At 43.8% G+C, this 21,301-nt stretch overlaps 1 pseudogene; it reads left to right on the top strand.

Annotated features, from left to right (window-relative positions):
- The first annotated feature begins 1,800 nt into the window (after positions 1-1,800).
- LOC120060856 overlaps positions 1,801-21,301 on the top strand; it is a 34,263-nt pseudogene continuing 14,762 nt past the window's right edge.

Here is a 21,301-nt window from a genome sequence, read left to right as displayed (position 1 = left end):
AGTCATAAACATCGGACGAGCGTTGGAAATTGACTCTTTACACTGATTTCACCATAGGCTCAATATGTGTCATGTGCATTTGGTCCATGACACACATTCAATAGGTGATTCACTATTGACTAAGCATAGCGAGGCTCTTTCTTTATTCTTTCATTTCTTTCTTTTAATTTTAATTTATTTTTTATTTCACCTTTATTGAACCAGTTGAGAATAAGTTCTCATTTACAACTGCGACCTGGCCAAGATAAAGCAAAGCAGTGCGACAGAAACCACAACACCGAGTTACACATGGGATAAACAAACGTACAGTCAAATAACACAATAGAAAAGTCTGTATACAGTGTGTGCAAATGAAGTAAGGAGGTAAGGCAATGAATAGGCCAATAGTGGCAAAGTAATTACAATTTAGCAATTAACACTGGAGTGATATATGTGCAGATGAGGATGTGCAAGTAGAAGTACTGGTGTGCAGAAGAGCAGAAAAACAAAAACAAATATGGGGATGAGGTAGGTAGTTGGTTGGATGGGCTATTTACAGATGGGCTGTGTACAGCTGCAGCGATCGGTAAGCTGCTCTGACAGCTGATGCTTAAAGTTAGTGAGGGAGATATAAGTCTCCAACTTCAGTGAATTTTTGCAATTCGTTCCAGTCATTGGCAGCAGAGAACTAGAAGGAAAGGTGGCCAAAGCAGGTGTTTCATAATTTTTTCACACTTTCTATCTTTCTTCCTTCATCTATCTTGTGTGGGATCGGGTTACGGAATGCACCACCACCGCCTATGCATCCCATTGACACTTCCGTCAGCGTGTGTGTTAGCATCACAGCCCAAGCTCCCCAGTCATTCACATTGTTCCTGTGGCAGAGTGGAGAGGGCAGCATATCTGCCATGCCACAGATGCCAAGATAGGAAGGAATGAGCTCATCTCAGCCTCTCATGAGAAAGAGGTGTCAGGTTAGAGGGCAGGACTGGCAGAGGAACAGCGATGGCAGTGCCAATGATGACTCATATGTTAACGTTAACTATCATAATTACTTAGAAATTATGCCAATGCGATACCCACCTGGTTTGCTGGCACATTGGCATGGAATTAAGAAAACGTGTCAGGACCAGGACCAGGAGTTTGTCCTGACCAGCTGACCAGGAAAACGTTAAGTTAAAACCTTATAGTCCATTATTAAGGCCCAGAGTTTTTCCTTGCCAGGTCATTTGGTTCGGAAAAACTCTTGGCCCTACCTCATAACACATGACCCTTAAAAAAAGAGGTAAGTCACTTCAAAATTGTGCATTAATTCCGTAGCTGGTGTAGGATCTAATGTGTTTTCTTAGTCTTCGTCAGAGCCTCCATGTTAAGGACATTCTAAACAAGACATGTTACAGACGTTAACAAGCAAGGTACTGTTTATTATAACATATTATAACATCTAAGGCAGAAGCGTCAAACATGTGGCCCACCAAACATAGTGTCGGTAATGTTTGGTGCATTCTTCAAAAGCGCTGGTAACCACAGTGCTAGTGATTCAAAAATAGCAAAGTACAATAACACTCACCCCATTCCCCCTGTGGTTCCAATGGCTCAGTGGGTAAGTCCTAGCAACACCAGGCTTATGGGTTTGATTCCCTCATGGTCCACAAATACTGAATATACTACAGTTGCCAAAATAAACTTGGATAAAAGTGTCACCTTGGATAAAAGTGTCTGCTAAAATACCATACTATGACTGATATAATGATTGATACTAATACTCACTAAAACCCACTTTCGACCCTCCCCTGCATCGATGATCCGCTTTCTCCCCGCATGGCTGATTCAGCCAAGATGACCCAGCGAGAGATGCGGAAGCCTCACCCTCTTCCTACCCGGAACAAGTCCACCAGCCTGTCATCCCCGAGCGCTGCCTGCCGCCTCTACAGGAACTTGTCGGGGAAGTTCCTTGCGGGCAACCTGCCTGACCTGGAGGACAGTGTGGTGTCAAGACGGTGCGACTAGGAGCACCTCCGCAAGTCCACCATGGCGAGGGACACAGGCTCAACACACGGTCAATACAGGTTTAAACACAGGTTCAACACAGGTGAGATACAAGCGAGACACAGACTAAACATAGACACAACACAGGCTCAACACAGACACAACACAGGCTCAACACAGACACAACACTGGTTCAAGACATGCTCAACACAGCCCCTAACACCAAAGTCTCATTAAAGGGATATTTCAGGATTTTGTCAATTAGTCAGATGAACCATTTGTTATATCTCTGCATCCAGTATGATATAAGTTAGAGTTAGTTTTGCGAGCCAATGCTTACTAGCGTTAGCAAAATAACTGAAAGTCTATGGTATATACTAGCATGCTAGCAGTTACCATAGACTTCCAGGCATTGTGCTAACACTAGTTAGCAATTGCACTAACGCTAGTTCAAAAATTCCTTCAAATTGCACACAGAGATATAAAAATGGTATCCATGAGTTAAAGGGCTTGATTGCCAAAATCCTGAAGTATCTCTTCAAACGTGTTTATGTGTGTTAGTTCCAGAGCAACGAGGTGCTGTTCGAGGCGGTGGAGCACCAGGAGATGGACCTGGTGCAGTTACTCCTGTCCCACCTCAACATCCCAAACAGTGAGGGCCTGCTGCCCCTGGACATGACCATCATGACCAACAACGTACCCATGGCCAGGCTGCTGCTCCACGCCGGAGCCAAGGAGAGCCCCCACTGTGGGTACCTGTTCTGGCTTGCTGGTTGGTTGGCTGACTGGCTATCTGTCTGTCTTTCTGTCTGGCTGTCTGTATTTGTTCTGACTGACTGACTTTCTGTCTGTCTGTTCACCTGCTTGCCTGCGTGCCCACTTGCACGCTCGCTCCTTAGCTTATAGGATCATTACAGTTGTTTATTGAAGAAAATATGGAGCATGTTCCATCATAAACCATAGTATGAGTAGAAGATGCACTTTTGGTACTGATTTAGGATGAGCTTACCCTCCCCAAATCTTAACCTGTAAAACACAAAACTGAATTTTCTCCCCAATTTGTCTATTTGCTGCAACTCCCCAATGGGCTCGGGAGGCGAAGGTCGAGTCATGCGTCCTCCGAAACATGACCCGCCAAACCGCGCTTCTTAACACCCGCCTGCTTAACCCGGAAGCCAGCCGCGCCAATGTGTCGGATGAAACACTGTTCAACTTGCGACCGAGGTCAGCCTGCAGGCACCCAGCCAGCCACAAGGAGTCGCTAGAGCGCAATGAGCCAAGTAAAGACCCCCCTGTCCAAACCTTTCCCTAACCTGGACGATGCTGGGCCAATTGTGCCTCGCCCTATGGGACTCCCAATCATGGCCGGTTGTGTTACAACTCGGGATCAAACCCGGGGCTGTAGTGATGCCTCTAGCGATGCGACGCAGTGCCTTAGACTGCTGCGCCACTCGGGAGGCCCGCAAAACTGACTTTAGATCAGTGTCTAAAAGTGACTTCATTCTAACTCTGGCAAGCATGGCCAACTGTACCCACCGCCACGGCAACCAGAGCAGTTGCCACAGCAACCACAACCAGCAGAACAACCAACCTCTCACACGCACAAAAAAAAGCACGTTCCCACACTACAGAGTATGTCAAAGTTGGCAGAGAGAGAAGAAAGAAAGAGAGACGAAAAACACAATGGTGCTCAGGGGGTGTTGTTAGTCATCTCGATGCGATATTAGTCATCTTCATAAGGCCATTCTGCCGCCTGTGATCTAGCAGCCTCCGCCGTCTCACTCTCTGCTAACGATTAGGCCTCACCGAGCTCTCCCAGACTATTTGTGTGTTTGCACTCCCTTTCCAGAACCTATCCAGACATTTTATAAAGGTATCACCAAATTGAAAACACTTGAGGGAAAGTGGTGTTTACTGAAGTTCGCTCTTTGATTGCTCTCCGGAGCCCAAATAACACATGAAGAAAAAAGAGAGGGAAATAGAAAGAGAGGGAGAGGGAGAGGGGGAGAGAAATAAAGGGCTCTCCCGTCAGCCCTAGCCAGGATACAGAGTCAGCGTTTTTATAAGAACGTTGTAATCAAACTCCATCTGAGGTGAATTGAGATCATAGACAATGCGGGGCTTTCGTTGGGCTTTGAAAGGACGCCATTGATTCTGCTGTAGCAGACTTCACAGAGTCTGTCTGTGGCTCCCTGAGACAGACAGGGACAGAGACGTCAGAGAGACATACTGTACAGAGACAAACAGAGGGAGACAGATATAGGCATTTATAGACAGGCATAGACTCGTAGTGGTCTTGTGTTGCTCAGATGGTACAAGAAAGGGACAAAACACTGAGACATACTGAGACATGCACAGGGCTGTCATGCACCCCAAACATCTAAGGGGGCACAAAGTACATGAGGATGGCTGTGGGGTGGTTTTCTGGAAGTTGGAGAATTTTGCATATTTCAAACACCTGAAACAGCTTTTTCCTGCAATCTAGAGCCATAATAATTTTGCTTAATTCAATGTAAAAAAAATAAGCAAACATCTAAGCATACCTCTTGAGCTGTCTGTATCCTCGACTGGTGGTTCTTTTTTTTAAAGAAACAAAATATTATTCTCTGCATTGCTGCTAAAATCTAGGTAAATGTGAGTCTTATTCAGGTCATTTAGTTATTGCTTGCTTTTCTAGAGTCTACCAACCTTGCCAGCAGGCATGCCTGCGAAGATAGTTAGACAAGCTAGCTACTCTAAATGTATTGATAGCCTGAAATGGCTTCTTGACAGCTAGTTATGAAGTTGGGAGATTGGGAACCTATCTGGGCTAGCTAAAGCCAACTTCATAACATGTCTAGGTGGCTAGTAGTATTACAGAGAGACAACAACAATCATTTAAAATATTATTTATTAAATGTTTTGAAACAGGACAAAGGCCCAGATTGGGTATGAGGGCCAGATGGGGAATTTAACACTCTTACAATAAGTGCCATGGGATCTTTAGTCAAGATAGAGAGTCAGGACACCCGTTTAACGTCCCATCCAAAAGACAGGGCAATGTCCCCAATCACTGCCCTGGGGCATTGGGATATTTAAAAAAAAGTCTAGACCAGATGAAAAAGTGCCACCTACCAGACCTCCAACACCACTTCCAGCAGCATCTGGTCTCCCATCCAGGGATTGACCAGGACTAACCCTGCTTAGCTTCAGAAACAAGCCATCAGTGGGATGCAGGGTGGTAAGCTGCTGGCAAATCTGAGTGGGCATATGCCTCTGAAAATACATAAAATGAAATACATTTTGTATTCGTCACATGCTTCGTAAACAATAGGTGTATATAAACAGTGAAATGCTTACTTACGGCCCTTCCCAACAATGCAGAGAGAAAGAAAATAGAGAAAGAAAAGAAAAGTAATAACATGTAATAATAAAAGTCATAATAAATACACAAAGAGTAACGGAAACTTGGCTATATACACGGGTATCAGTACCAAGTCAATGTGCAGGGGAACGAGGTAATTGAGCTAGACATGTACGCTACCGCTCAAAGGTTTGGGGTCACTTACAAATGTCCTTGCTTTTGAAAGAAAAGCTATTTTTTGGTCCATTAAAATGGCATAAAATTGATCAGAAACACAGTGTAGACATTGTTAATGTTGTAAATGACTATTGTAGCTGGAAACGGCAGATTTTTTATGGAATATTATCAGGCCCATTATCAGCAACCATCACTCCTGTGTTCCAATGGCACGTTGTGTTAGCTAATCCAAGTTTATCATTTTAAAAGGCTAATTGATCATTAGAAAACCATTTTGCAATTATGTTAGCACAGCTGAAACTGTTGTTCTGATTTAAGAAGCAATAAAACTGGCCTTCTTTAGACTAGTTGAGTATCTGGAGCATCAGCATTTATGGGTTTGATTACAACCTCAAAATGACCAGAAACAAATAACTTTCTTCTGAAACTCGTCAGTCTATTCTTGTTCTGAGATATGAAGTCTATTCCATGCGAGAAATTGCCAAGAAACTGAAGATTTCATACAACGCTGTGTACTACTCCCTTCACAGAACAGTGCAAACTGGCTCTAACCAGAATGGAAAGAGGAGTGGGAGGCCCCGGTGCACAACTGAGCAAGAGGACAAGTACATTACAGTGTCTATTTTGAGAAACAGACGCCTCACAAGTCCTCAACTGGCAGCTTCATTAAATAGTACCCACAAAAGACCAGCCTCCACGTCAACAGTGAAGAGGCAACTCCGATGCTGGCCTTCTAAACAGAGTTGCAAAGAAAAAGCCATATCTCAGACTGGCCAATAAAAATCAAAGATTAAGATTGGCAAAAGAACACAGACACTGGACAGAGGAACTCTGACTAGAAGACCAGCATCCCGGAGTCGCCTCTTCACTGTTGACGTTGAGACTGGTGTGGCAAAAGGGTTTTCAACTCAGATAGTCTGTGTGTCCATTTTGTTAGCTATTTAGCAGTGTTATGGCTTGGGGGAAGAAGCAGTTCAGGGTTTTGTTGGTTCCAGACTTGGTGCATTGGTACCGCTTGCCGTGCAGTATCAGAGAGCAGGGTATGACTTGGGTTGCTGGAGTCTTTGACATTTTTAGGGTCTTCCTCTGACATCGCCTGGTATAGAGGTCCTTGATGGTAGGCTCCTGAACAGCTTCTACCCCAAAGCCACAAGACTGCTAAATAGCTAACAAATTGGACACACAGACTATCTGAGTTGACCCTTGTATTTTTTGCACTGTCTCTACGCACACTCACACTCCAAAACACACACACACACACACACACACACACACTCTCTCACTTAATTTGCTCACACATAACATAGACACACATTTATACTGACTGTACACACATGCACACATGCACACACTCACATGCAATCCTTATATACGCTGCTGCTACTCTGTTTATCTTATATCCTGATTCCTAGTCACCTTACCCCTATACATATCTACCTCTATCACTTCAGTATCCCTGCACATTGCAAATATAGTATTGGAACTGACCCTGTATATAGCTTACTTACTTTCTCGTATTCTTCTTATTTTTATTTCTCTTATGTATTTTTAGTACTACATTGAAATTGATTCCTGCATTGTTGGGGTTAGAGCTTGCAAGAGAGGTATTTCACTGGACTTGTGCAGGTGACATTAAAACTTGAAACTAGTGATGTGGACACTTAGGAACTTGAAGATCTCAACCTGCTCCACTATAGCCCTGTCGGCGTGATTTGGGGGCGTGCTCAGCCCTCCGTTTCCTGCAGTCCACGATCAGCTCATTTTTCATGCTGACGTTGAAGGAGAGGTTGCTGTCCTGGCACCACACTGACAGTTCCCTGACCTCCTCCCTATAGGCTGTCTCATCGTCGTCGGTGATCAGACCTACCACGGTTGTGTCGTCAGCAAACTTAGGGATGGTGTTGGAGTCATGTGCGGGCACACAGATGTGGGTGAACAGGGAATACAGGAGGGAACTAAGCACGCACCCCTGAGGGGCCCCCGTGTTGAGGGTCAGTGTGGCGGATGTGTTGTTGCCTACCCTCACCACCTCATGCATGAAGACACACTTAAGCCAAAGTGAGACATGGTGACGTGATAGATACTGAGTCAAGCTGAAATATAGACAGAGTACTAGAATAACTTAGTTATACCTCGGAACCTTACATCACTGACAAACAATTTTCCCGTCATATTGGGTGTCCCATTGAAATTCACAGAGGAACCAAACCCTGCCCGGTCACACTTTTCTCTGTTATTTTAACTCTGAATGATGTCACCCTTAAAGAGTGACTCCGAAGTTAAATGGGCTTTAATTAGGAATCTGCGTTAGTGCCTCTGACAAACAAAGACATTAAAAAGGCTAGAGTGTTATACCAGTGGATTATGGGAAGAGAGGAGGTTTCTTAGAATTAAAGAGTTGTGTGTTTTCAGCACATCTATTGGGTCTCATTTTCTGAGGGAAGAACAATATGTTGAAGAAATGAAAAAAATGATTTATTTATTTCCCCCAAAAGTGATAATTTTATTTCAAAGAGCTGATAAAGTAATGTGTTGATCACCTCGGAGATTCTCGTGTTAATATAAATTACAACTATTGTGACCTGCAGTCGTGAGCCTTGAGGGCTGTGCTGTGCACCTGGCCACATTGGTCCGCGAGGCAGAGGAGCGCATGGGGGACCTACAGGCCCAGGTGCGTAGCGAGGGCCCCGGGGAGCGGGAGTCGTCGGACCATGAGAGGCAACTCAAGGCCTGGGAGCGGAGGCACCATCTCTTCAGACGCATGCAGACGGGCGTTGAGCATGCCAGTCAGTAGATACAAATACACACACACACACACAAACATGCAGACCCAAATACACGCAAAAACACACATAGTACACACCCAGGGGCACTGCCTTGTGCAACTTAATTGTAAAATATACTGTGTGTGTGTGTGTGTGTGTGGCATTAGACATTTTTGAGCCAGAGATCATGTGCTCAGCTCTACTTGAAGTGCAGTTGGTACCCAGATCAATCCAGCATTGCCTTGATTTCAATTTTTCTGTTCTTTTTTTTGATGGCATTCTGTCTGGGCTGAGCTGGTAATGGGTTCCACGTTGTGATGGCTGGGACAGAGCGGGTGTGTGTGTGTGTGTGTGTGTGTGTGTGTGTGTGTGTGTGTGTGTGTGTGTGTGTGTGTGTGTGTGTGTGTGTGTGTGTGTGTGTGTGTGTGTGTGTGTGTGTCTATGTCAGTGGAGGCTCCTCAGAGGAGGAAGGGGAGGACCATCCTCCTCAGTGAATTTCATTTAAAAAAGAAATATATATATATAAGGGGGGCGGACAACCCGATCCTGTTTTAACGTTTTATACGCGTGGTAGCAGGTAGGCAGCCCCCTTACACCTGAATCAATCTGGACTTTGATGCATAGAGGAGTTTTTCCTCTTCATCATTCTACATACTCCATGATTTTCATACTCCATGATTGTAGGCTTTTCTCTGGTTCTCAAATACAGTAGTGGAATTCTTCAGATAGTGTAAGGTGCATGTTACGATTATGAATAAAGAAAAATACGTCTTTGAGTGATTGAAAACTGTATGTAACTGTTTTACTGTAAGTTGACTGATGAATAATTATGAATGTGGGATATCAATTTAGTTGATCTTGATTTAACCACGATAGTCCACAGAACTTTTCACTGATTCCAGGGAATGCTGGGTATGTGATATATTATGAAATTATTAAAATTTCTGACTTTTTGACAGCACTGACTGAATGTGATGGCATGAATAACATTGTTGAAGCTTTAAAAAGTAAACAATAGCGGATAATATAAAGATGCTCCCAGCTTTGTCCGTCTGTCTGTCAGTAGCAGCTCCTGTCTGAGGGTGGACTTCCAGGAGCCTCTCAGTGTCAACTCTGCAGGGGTCACCAAGTACAAGGGTCAGCAACTGTTACATGCTTATTACAATGCTTACTAGTAAGACATTAAGTCAAGTATGTACGATATGCACTAATGCAGGAATGGGCCACTTTGATTGAGGTCGGGGCCACAATAAATCTGAACTCATCATGAGGGGCCGCAGTTGCTTCTCACCTGACATCTGCATATGCCATTCAGCGGGCCAAGACATGTCTGCATCAGTGCATTCTAAACACTTTGAGGTCAACTAATTATGAATATACGCGCTCGGGAGAGGCAGCAAAGTGCCGAGCTGGGCCATTCTCAGCGCCCTTACCTAAACACCCGTTGGGCTGCGCCAATAAAATATTCGTTTTTTTGTCTATTACAATTTTATGAGAAGCACAATATTTAATAACAAGAAAAACAGTTTCTTACCTTTTACAACACTATCAACAGTTTTTTGTCTCCCCCCTCAAATGGCGTCTAAAACTCTAACAACTACTTTACCAAACCTCTATCAATGAGGTAACCTTAAGGATGTCATGGTTCCACCTGTCACCAGAGGGCGGCAGAGACAGTCCTAGAGACATCACCAACAATCTAACATGGTCCAAGCACACCAAGACAGTCGTGAATAGGGCACGACAAAACCTATTCCCCCTCAGGAGACTGAAAAGATTTGGCATGGGTCCTCAGATCCTCAAAAGGTTCTACAGCTGCACCATCGAGAGCATCCTGACTGGTTGCATCACTGCCTGGTATGGCAACTGCTCGGCCTCCAACTGCAAGGCACTACAGAGGGTAGTGCGAACGGCCGAGTACATCACTGGGGCCAAGCTTCCTGCCATCCAGGACATCTATACCAGGCGGTGTCAGAGGAAGGCCCTAAAAATTGTCAAAGACTCCAGCCACCCTATTCATAGACTGTTCTCTCTGCTACCGCACGGCAAGCGGTACCGGAGTGCCAAGTCTAGGTCCAAGAGGCTTCTAAACAGCTTCTACCCTCAAGCCATAAGACTCGTGAACATCTAGTCAAATGGCTACCCAGACTATTTGCATTGCCCCCCCCCCCCTTCTTTACACCACTGCTACTCTCTGTTGTTATCATCTACGCATAGTCACTTTAATAACTCTACCTACAAGTACATACTACCTCAACTAAACGGTGCCCAAGCACATTGACTCTGTATCGGTACCCCCCTGTATATAGTCTTGCTATTGTTATTTTACTGCTGCTCTTTAATTCTAGGCATTCTAGTTTCTTTATTTCTATGTTTTGTATTTCTATGTTTTGGCCGGGTATGGTTCTCAATCAGGGACAGCTGTCTATCGTTGTCTCTGATTGGGAATCATACTTAGGCAGCCCTTTTTCCTACCTGTGATTGTGGGTAGTTGTCTATGTGTAGTGGCCTGCGAGCCCTATGTAGCTTTACGTTTGTTATTTCTTGTTTTGTTGGTGACATTATAAATAAACTAAAATGTATGCTCACCACGCTGCGCCTTGGTCCATTCCTTTCGACGAGCGTGACAAACTTATTTTTCTTATTTTCCTTAGTTAAAGTCAATTCTCTCTCAATGTTCTTTCTTCTTTGTGCTCTCTGTGTGAAACTTCTTTTGAAACTTCTTTATGAGTGTGTGCGAGGGTGGGTCGATGCAAATGTGTCTCTAAAATGTCACAGAGAACTGGGCCTTAGCCTACTACTCTTGACAAATAAATAACTTTGTTTCCAGAAAATCTTACATCCAAGTTCAATGCCTCAGTCAGAGAGGCGGAACACACTGACACGCGCAAACACACGGGCACACATACACACACATATGTACACACATGCCCATCACATCAGAGAGATGCCCAATCAGAATGTCAAAAAGTCACAATGTCTCAGTCAATTTGATACTTTCCCATGTGTCTGAGTACAGGTGTGTCAAGCTTGTAGTGTCATACCCAAGAAGACTCAAAGCTGTAATCGCTGCCAAAGGTGCTTCAACAAAGTACAGAGTGAAGGTTCTGAATACTTATGTAAATATTTCAGTTATTTATTTTTATACATTTGCAAAAATGTCAAAAAACTGTTTTTGCTTTGTCATTATGCGGTATTGTGTGTAGATTGATGAGGAATAAACAATCTATTTAACCCATTTTAGAATAAGGCTGTAACAAAATGTGGAAAAGGTCAAGGGGTCTGAATACTTTCCGAATGCACTGTACACTGAGTATGGACACCTGCTCTTTCTATGACATAGACTGACCATATGTATCCATGTGAAAGCTATGATCCCTTATTGGTTTCACTTGTTAAATCCACTTAAATCCTAAAAATTCTACAGCTGCACCATTGAGAGCATCCTGAAGGGTTGCATCACCGCCTGGTATGGCAACTGCTCGACATCTGACCGTAAGGAGCTACAAAGGGTAGTGCGTATGGCCCAGTACATCAAAGCCATCCAGGACCTATATACTAGGCCAAAGTGGCTAGGCGGTGTCAGAGGAAAGACCAACAAAAGTTTAAAAGACTCCAGTCACCCAAGTCATAGACTGCTCTCTCTGCTACCACATTTATTTAATTTATTCAACATTTATTTAACCAGGTAGGCCATTTGAGAACAAGTTCTCATTTACAACTGCGACCTGGCCAAGACAAAGCAAAGCAGTGCGACACAAACAACACAGAGTTACACATGGGATGAACAAACGTACAGTCAATAACACAATAGAAAAATCTATATACAGTGTGCGCTAATTAGGTAAGATTAGGGAGGTAAGGCAATAAATAGGCCATAGTGGCGAAATTATTACAATTTAGCAATTAAACAATGTGCAGAAGATGAATGTGCAAGTCGAGATACTGGGGTGCAAAGGAGAAGAAAAAAAAAATAACAATATTGTCACGCTCGTCTTTCTCCTCATCTGAAGAGGAGCAAGGATCGGACCAATATGCAGCGTAGTTTAAAGACATAATCACGTTTATTTAAACGAAGACGAAAAACACTTGAACAAACTACAAAATAACAAACGACGTGAACAGACCTGAACTTGAGAACAAAACACATGAACGCACGAACAGGACGGAACACACGAACGAACGAAACGAAACAGTCCCGTGTGGTACAAACACCGACACAGCAACAATCACCCACAAACAAACAGTGAGAACAGCCTACCTTAATATGGTTCTCAATCAGAGGAAACGTAAAACACCTGCCCCTAATTGAGAACCATATCAGGCTAATACATTGAACCCAACATAGAAACACATAACATAGAATGCCCACCCCAACTCACGCCCTGACCATACTAAACAAAGACAAAATAAAGGAAATAAGGTCAGGAACGTGACAAATATGGGGATGAGGTAGTTGGGTGGGCTATTTACAGATGGGCTGTGTACAGGTGCAATGATCGGTAAGCTGCTCTGACAGCTGATGCTTAAAGTTAGTGAGGGAGATATACGACTCCAGCTTCAGTGATTTTTGCAATTCGTTCCAGTCATTGGCAGCAGAAAACTGGAAGGAAAGATGGCCAAAGGAGGAGTTGGCTTTGGGGATGACCAGTGAAATATACCTGCTGGAACATGTGCTACGGGTGGGTGCTGCTATGGTGACCAGTGAGCTGAGATAAGGCGGGGCTTTACCTAGCAAAGACTAGCAAAGACTAGCAAAGACTTATAGATGACCTGGGGCCACTGGGTTTGGCGATGATATGAAGCGAGGGCCAGCCAACAAGAGCATACAGGTATGCTTGCAGTGGTGGGTAGTATATGGGGCTTTGGTGACAAAACGGATGGCACTGTGATAGACTACATCCAATTTGGTGAGTAGAGTGTTGGAGGCTATTTTGTAAATGACATCGCCGAAGTCAAGGATCGGTAGGATAGTCAGTTTTATGAGGGTATGTTTGGCAGCATGAGCGAATGATGCTTTGTTGCGAAATAGGAAGCCGATTCTAGATTTAATTTTGGATTGGAGATGCTTAATGTGAGTCTGGAAGGAGAGATGACAATCTAACCAGACACCTAGGTATTTGTAGTTGTCCACATATTCTAAGGCAGAATCGTCCAGAGTAGTGATGCTAGACGGGCGGGTGCAGGCAGTGATCGGTTGAAGAGCATGCATTTAGTTTTACTTGCATTTAAGAGCAGTTGGAGGCCACGGAAGGAGTGTTGTATGGCATTGAAGCTTGTCTGGAGGATTGTTAACACAGTGTCCAAAGAAGGGCCAGAAGTATACAGAATGGTGTCGTCTGCATAGAGGTGGATCAGAGAATCACCAGCAGCAAGAGCAACATCATTGATGTATACAGAGAAAATTGTCGGTCCATGAATTGAACCCTGTGGCACCCCCACAGAGACTGGCAGAGGTCCGGACAGCAGGCTCTCCGATTTGACACACTGAACTCTATCTGAGAAGTAGTTGGTGAACCAGGCGAGGCAGTCATTTGAGAAACCAAGGCTATTGTCTGCCGATAAGAATGCGGTGATTGACAGAGTCAAAAGCCTTGGCCAGGTCGATGAAGATGGCTGCACAGTATTGTCTTTTATCGATGGCGGATATGATATCGTTTAGGACCTTGAGCGTGGCTGAGGTGCACCCATGACCAGCTCGGAAACCAGATTGCATAGTGGAGAAGGTACGGTGGGATTCGAAATGGTCGGTGATCTGTTTGTTAACTTCTTCTGGCTGCAAGCCCGAGGCCGGCCACAATATGACAACAGCCACTTCAAGTGCAGGGCGCGAAATTCAAAATATATTTTTTAGAAATATTTAACTTCTTCTGGCTGCAAGCCCGAGGCCGGCCACAATATGACAACAGCCACTTCAAGTGCAGGGCGCGAAATTCAAAATATATTTTTTAGAAATATTTAACTTTCACTCATTAACAAGTCCAATACAGCAAATGAAAGGTACACATCTTGTGAATCCAGCCAACATGTCCGATTTTTAAAATGTTTTACAGCGAAAACAGCACGTATATTTATGTTAGCTCACCACCAAATACAAAAAAGGACAGACATTTTTCACAGCACAGGTAGCATGCACAAAGCAAACCTAACTAACCAAGAACCAACCAAACTAACCAACAAACAACTTCATCAGATGACAGTCTTATAACATGTTATTCAATAAATCTATGTTTTGTTCGAAAAATTTGCATATTTCAGGTATAAATCATAGTTTACATTGCAGCTACAATCAGAAATTGCACCGAAAGCAGCCATAATAATTACAGACACCAACGGCAAATACCTAAATACTCATCATAAAACATTTCTGAAAAATACATAGTGTACAGCAAATGAAAGACAAGCATCTTGTGAATCCAGCCAATATTTCCGATTTCTTAAGTGTTTTACAGCGAAAACACAATATAGCGTTATATTAGCTTACCACAATAGCCAGAAACACAAGCCATTCCTCAGTAGCAAAAGTTAGCGATCGTAACAAACCAGCAAAATATATATAATTTTTGCCTAACCTTGATAAGCTTCATCAGATGACAGTCCTATAACATCAGGTTATACATACACTTATGTTTTGTTCGAAAATGTGCATATTTAGAGCTGAAATCAGTGGTTATACATTGTGCTAACGTAGCATATTTTTACCACAACGTCCGGATATTTTTCTGACACTTTTTCTGACACACATATTCTGACCAAATAACTATTCATAAACATAACTAAAAAATACATGTTGTATAGGAAATGATAGATACACTAGTTCTTAATGCAATCGCCGTGTTAGAATTCTAAAAATAACTTCATTACGATATGCAGTTTACGTTATGGCGAGAGAGTACCCAAAACCTGGCCGCAAACGACTAGTTCACATGTACGACAGATATATGAAATAACATCACAAAATGGGTCCTACTTTTGCTGATCTTTCATCAGAATGTTGTACAAGGGGTCCTTTGTCGGGAACAATCGTTGTTTGGTTTTAGAACGGCCTTTTTCCCTCTCGATTTAGCAAGCACACTTGCCAAGTGGCACGAATCTCTCCATCGTCAACAAACTCAGAGAACGGAACACGGCAAAACTCCCGAAAAAATTTCAATAATCTGATTAAACTATATTGAAAAAACATACTTTACGATGATATTGTCACATGTATCAAATAAAATCAAAGCCGGAGATATTAGTCGTCCATAACGACAGCTTATCAGAAGGCAAATCCAGGTCCCTTGACGCGCTCTCCAGAAAACAGGAAACTGGTGACACGTCATACAAAGAGCATTTATTCGAGCCCAGATCAAGTTACACACTCCATTTCTTCTCTCACTGCTTGTCGACATCTAGTGGAAGACGTATGAAGTGCATCTAAACGAATAAATATCAAGGACTTTAATAGGCAGGCCCTAGAAGAGAGCATCGATTTCAGATTTTCCACTTCCTGTCAGGAAGTTTGCTGCAAAAGGAGTTCTGTTTTACTCACAGATATAATTCAAATGGTTTTAGAAACTAGAGAGTGTTTTCTATCCAATAGTAATAATAATATGCATATTGTACGAGCAAGAATTGAGTACGAGGCCGTTTGAAATGGGCACCTTTTATCCGGCTACTCAATATTGTCCCTGCAGCCCAAACAGGTTAACTTGGCTTTTGAAAACTTTAGAAAGGCAGGGTAGGATAGATATAGGTCTGTAACAGTTTGGGTCTAGAGTGTCTCCCTCTTTGAAGATGGAGATGACCGCGGCAGCTTTCCAATCTTCAGGGATCTCAGACGATACAAAAGAGAGATTGAACAGGCTAGTAATAGGGGTTGCAACAATTGCGGTGGATAATTTTAGAAAGAGAGGGTCAAGATTGTTTAGCCCTGGTGATTTGTATGGGTCCAGATTTTGCAGCTCTTTCCGAACATCAGCTATCTGGATTTGGGTGAAGGAGAAATGGGGGAGACTTGGGCAAGTTGCTGTGGGTGTGCAGAGCTGTTGACCGGAGTAGCCAGGTGGAAAGTATGGCCAGCCATAGAAAAATGCTTATTGACATTTTCGATTATCGTAGATTCTTCGGTGGTGACAGTGTTTCCTAGCCTCAGTGCAGTGGGCAGCTGGGAGGAGATGCTCTTATTCTCCATGGACTTTACAGTGTCCCAGAACTTTTTGGAGTTTGTGCTACAGGATGCACATTTCTGTTTGAAAAAGCTTTCCTTTGATTTCCTAACTGCCTGTGTATATTGGTTCCTAACTTCCCTGAAAAGTTGCATATTGCGGGGGCTATTCGATGCTAATGCAGTACGCTACAGGATGTTTTTGTGCTGGTCAAGGGCAGTCAAGTCTGGAGTGAACCAAGGGCTATATCTGCTCTTAGTTCTACATTTTATGAATGGGGCATGCTTATTTAAGATGGTGAGGAAAGCACTTTTAAAGAATAACCAGACATCCTCTACTGACGGAATGAGGTCAATATATTTCCAGGATACCCGGGCCAGGTCGATTAGAAAGGCCTGCTTGCTGAAGTGTTTTAGGGAGCGTTTGACAGTGATGATGGGTGATCGTTTGACCGCGGACCCATAAAGGACGCAGGCAATGAGGCAGTGATCACTGAGATCCTGATTGAAGACAGCAGAGGTGTATTTGGAGGGCAAGTTGGTCAGGATAATGTCTATTAGGGTGCCCATGTTTACGGATTTAGGGTTGTACCTGGTGGGTTCCTTGATGATGAGAGAGGTTTCGTCTCTGGAGGCACCAGTTAAGCCAGGTGAGGTCTCCGCATGTGTGTGGGGTGGGACAAAATAGCTATCTAAGTAATTTTGAGCAGGACTGAGGGCTCTACTGTGAAATAAAACAATAAGAACTAGCCAAGACACCAGTAGACAAGGCATATTGACATTAGAGTGAGGCATAAAGCAATCACAGGTGTTGATCAGGAGAGCTTAGACAACAGCGGGTAAATGGCGATGAATGGGCAGAGCGGGTCAGTTAGGTACATACAAGACCTGAGTTCGAGGCTGGGGCCGACAGGTAAACAAAATAAGGTACCGTGTTATTGAAACAGTCCAGGGGGCATCAGCTGTGTAGACGAGTGATCATAGGGTCAAAAGAGCAGCAATAGGTGAGTCAGGGTGCTGTTCGGTAGTCACTACTACGCTAGGCGAGCAGGGGACACAGCGTTCAGAAAGCTAGCGGGCCGGGGCTAGTAGATGGTTCTTCGCCAACATCGTAACAGAATAGCCTGTTGAGACCACATCTGGCAATCACGTCGGCAGTCCAGTCGTGATGGATCGGCGGGGCTCCGTGTTCGACAATAAAGGGTTCAGGCCTCGTTATTGGCAAGCGGTACCGGAGCGCCAAGTCTAGAACCAAAAGCCTCCTTAACAGCTTCTATCCCCAAGCCATAAGACTGCTGAACAATTAATCACCCGGACTATTTACATTGACACAGTTTTACACTGTTGCTACTTGCTGTTTATTATCTATGCATAGTCACTTTACCCCTACCTACATGTACAAATTGCCTCGACTAACCTGTATACCTGCACTTTGACTCAGTACCAGCACCCTCTGTATATAGCCTCGTTATTGTTATTTTATTGTGATACTTTTTATTACTGTTTACTTTAGTTTAATTGGTAAATATTACCTTAACTCTTTCTTGAACTGCATTGTTGGTTAAGGGCTTGTAAGTAAGCATTTCTCGGTAAGGTCTACATCTGTTATATTTTGCGCGTGACAAATAAAGTGTGATTTGATTGGATTTGATTTGTAGATGAAAGGGAGGAGATTTAAGCCTTGAGACAATTGAGACATGGGTTGTGTATGGGTGCCATTCAGAAGGTGAATTGGCAAGGCAAACTATTTACGTGCCTTTGAACTGGGTATGGTAGTATGTGCCAGACGCACTGGTTTGTGTGAATAACTGAAAAGCTGCTGAGTTTTCATGCTCAACAAGTGTCAAGAAAAGGGCATCCAGCCAAGTGGACACAACTGTGGGAAGCATTGTAGTCAACATAGGCCAGCATCCCTGTGGAATGCTTTCGACGTCTTGTAGAGTCTATGAGGGCAAAGGGTGGGGGTGCAACTCAATATGAATAAGGTGTCCTTAATGTTTTGTATACTCAATGTATATTTCTTTCCAGAGTCTGACATTGCTCATTCCGATAATTATTAATATTCTTTATTTTTACTTTATGGATTATGTTTGTATTGTTTTGTATTGCTAGGTATTATTACTGCACTGTTGGAGCTAGAAACACAAGCATTTTACTGCACCTGCGATAACATCTGAAAATAAACTCAACAAAAAAAGAAACGTCCCTTTTTCAGGACCCTGTCTTACAAAGATAATTCGTAAAAATCCAAATAACTTCACAGATCTTCATTGTAAAGGGTTTAAACATTGTTTCCCATGCTTGTTCAATGAACCATAAACAATTAATGAACATGCACCTGTGGAACGGTCGTGAAGAAACTAACAGCTTACAGACGGTAGGCAATTAAGGTCACAGTTATGAAAACTTTGCACACTAAAGAGGCCTTTCTACTGACTCTGAAAAACATCAAAAGAAAGATGCCCAGGGTCCCTGCTCATCTGCGTGAACGTGCCTTAGGCATGCTGCAAGGAGGCATGAGGACTGCAGATGTGGCCAGGGCAATAAATTGCAATGTCCGTACTGTGAGACGCCTAAGACAGCGCTACAGGGAGACAGGGCGGGCAGCTGATCGTCCTCGCAGTGGCAGTCCACACATAACAACACCTGTACAGGATCGGTAAAAAACCACCCTCGCAAGGGTTTCTTTCCAGAGAAACATCAGGGATTGTAACACACTCTGTTTCACAGAAACACAGCTCTCTCGGGATATACTGTCGGAGTCGGTCCAGCCATCTGGGTTCTCAGTTCATCACGCCGACAGGAATAAACAGCTCTCCGGGAAGAAGAAGGGTGGGGGTGTATCTTTCATTATTAACAACTCATGGTGTATTTGTAATAACATACAGGAACTCAAGTCCTTTTGTTCACCCAACCTAAAATACCTCACAATCAAATACCAACCGTATTATCTCCCAATAGAACTCTCTTCGGTTATTGTCACAGCCGCTTATATCCCCCCTCAAACCGATACCATAACGGTTTGAGGAGGACCTTCACTGGACTTTATGCAAACTGAAAACCATATATCCTGAGGCTGCATTTATTGTATTTGTGGATTGTAACAAAGCAAATTTGAGAAAATGGCTACCTAAATTCTATCAGCATATTGACTGTAGTACTCGCTTTAGAAAAACACTCAACCATTGTTATTCCAACTTCCGGGATGCATACAAGACCCTCCCCCGCCCTCCTTTCGGCAAAAAAACAAAACAACTGAAAGCACGAACCACCGTATTTAACCATGGGAAGGTGACTGGGAATATTGCAGAATACAAACAGAGTAGTGATTCCCTCCGCAAGGCAATCAAACAGGCAAAACGTCAGTATAGAGACGAAGTGGAATCGCAATTCAACGACTCAGACACAGGACGTATGTGGCAGGGTCTACAGACAATCACGGACTACAAAAGGAAAACCAGCCACGTCGCGGACACCGACGTCTTGCTTCCGGACAAACTAAACACGTTCTTTGCCCGCTTAGAGGATAACACAGTGCCACCGACACAGCCAGCTACCAAGGAGTGTGAGCTCTCCATCTCCATGGCCAATGTGAGTAAGACATTTAAACGTGTTAACCCTCGCAAAGCTGCCAACCCAGATGGCATTCCTAGCCATGTCCTCAGAGCATGCGCAGACCAGCTGGCTGGTGTGCTTACAGACGCCTCACAAGTCCTCAACAGGCAGCTTCATTAAATAGTACCCGCAAAACACCAGTCTCAACGTCAACAGTGAAGAGGCGACTCCGGGATGCTGTCCCTCTAGTCTAAAGAAGTCTAAAGAAGGCCAGTTTTATTGCTTCTTTAATGAGAACAACAATTTTCAGCTGTGCTAACATAATTGCAAAAGGGGTTTCTAATGATCAATTAGCCTTTTAAGATGATAAACTTGGATTAGCTAACACAACGTGCCATTGGAGTGACGGTTGCTGATAATGGGCCTCTGTACGCCTATGTCAATATTCCATTAAAAATCTGCCGTTTCCAGCTATAGTAGGCATTTACAACATTGTCTACACTGTGTAGACATTTAACATTGTCTCCACTGTATTTCTGATCAATTTGATGTTATTTTAATGGACAGAAAATGTGCTTGTCTTTCAAAAACAAGGACATTTCTAAGTGACCCAAAACAATAGAACGTTAGTGTATGTAAGAATGCATTCAACACCATAGTACCCTCCAAGCTCATCATTAAGCTTGAGGCCCTGGGTCTGAACCCCGCCCTGTGCAATTGGGTCCTGGACTTCCTGACGGGCCGCCCCCAGGTGGTGAAGGTCGGAAACAAGATCTCCACTTCGCTGATCTTCAACACTGCTCAGCTCCCTCCTGTACTCCCTGTTCACCCATGACTGCGTGGCCATGCACACCTCCAACTCAATCATCAAGTTTGCAGACGACACAACAGTAGTAGGCTTGATTAACAACAATGACGAGACAGTCTACAGGGAGGAGGTGAGGGCTCTGGGAGTGTTGTGTCAGGAAAATAACCTCTCACTCAACGTCAACAAAACAAAGGAGATGAATGTGGACTTCAGGAAACAGCAGAGGGAGCACCCCCCTATACACACCGACGGGACAATAGTGGAGAAGGTGGAAAGTTCCTCGGCGTACACATCACTGACAAACTGAAATGGTCCACCCACACAGACAGTGTGGCGAAAAAGGTGCAATAGCACCTCTTCACCCTCAGGAGGCTGAAGAAATTTGGCTTGTCACCTAAAACCCTCACAGACTTTTACAGATGCACAATTGAGAGAATCTTGTCGATCTGTATCACTGTCTGGTACAGCAACTGCACCGCCCACAACCATAGGGCTCTCCAGAGGGTGGTGCGGTCTGGACAACGCATCACCGGGGGCAA

Source organism: Salvelinus namaycush, chromosome 16, assembly GCF_016432855.1.
Source record: "Salvelinus namaycush isolate Seneca chromosome 16, SaNama_1.0, whole genome shotgun sequence".
Lineage (NCBI taxonomy): Eukaryota > Metazoa > Chordata > Actinopteri > Salmoniformes > Salmonidae > Salvelinus > Salvelinus namaycush.
This window is presented reverse-complemented; position numbering and strand designations above follow the sequence as displayed.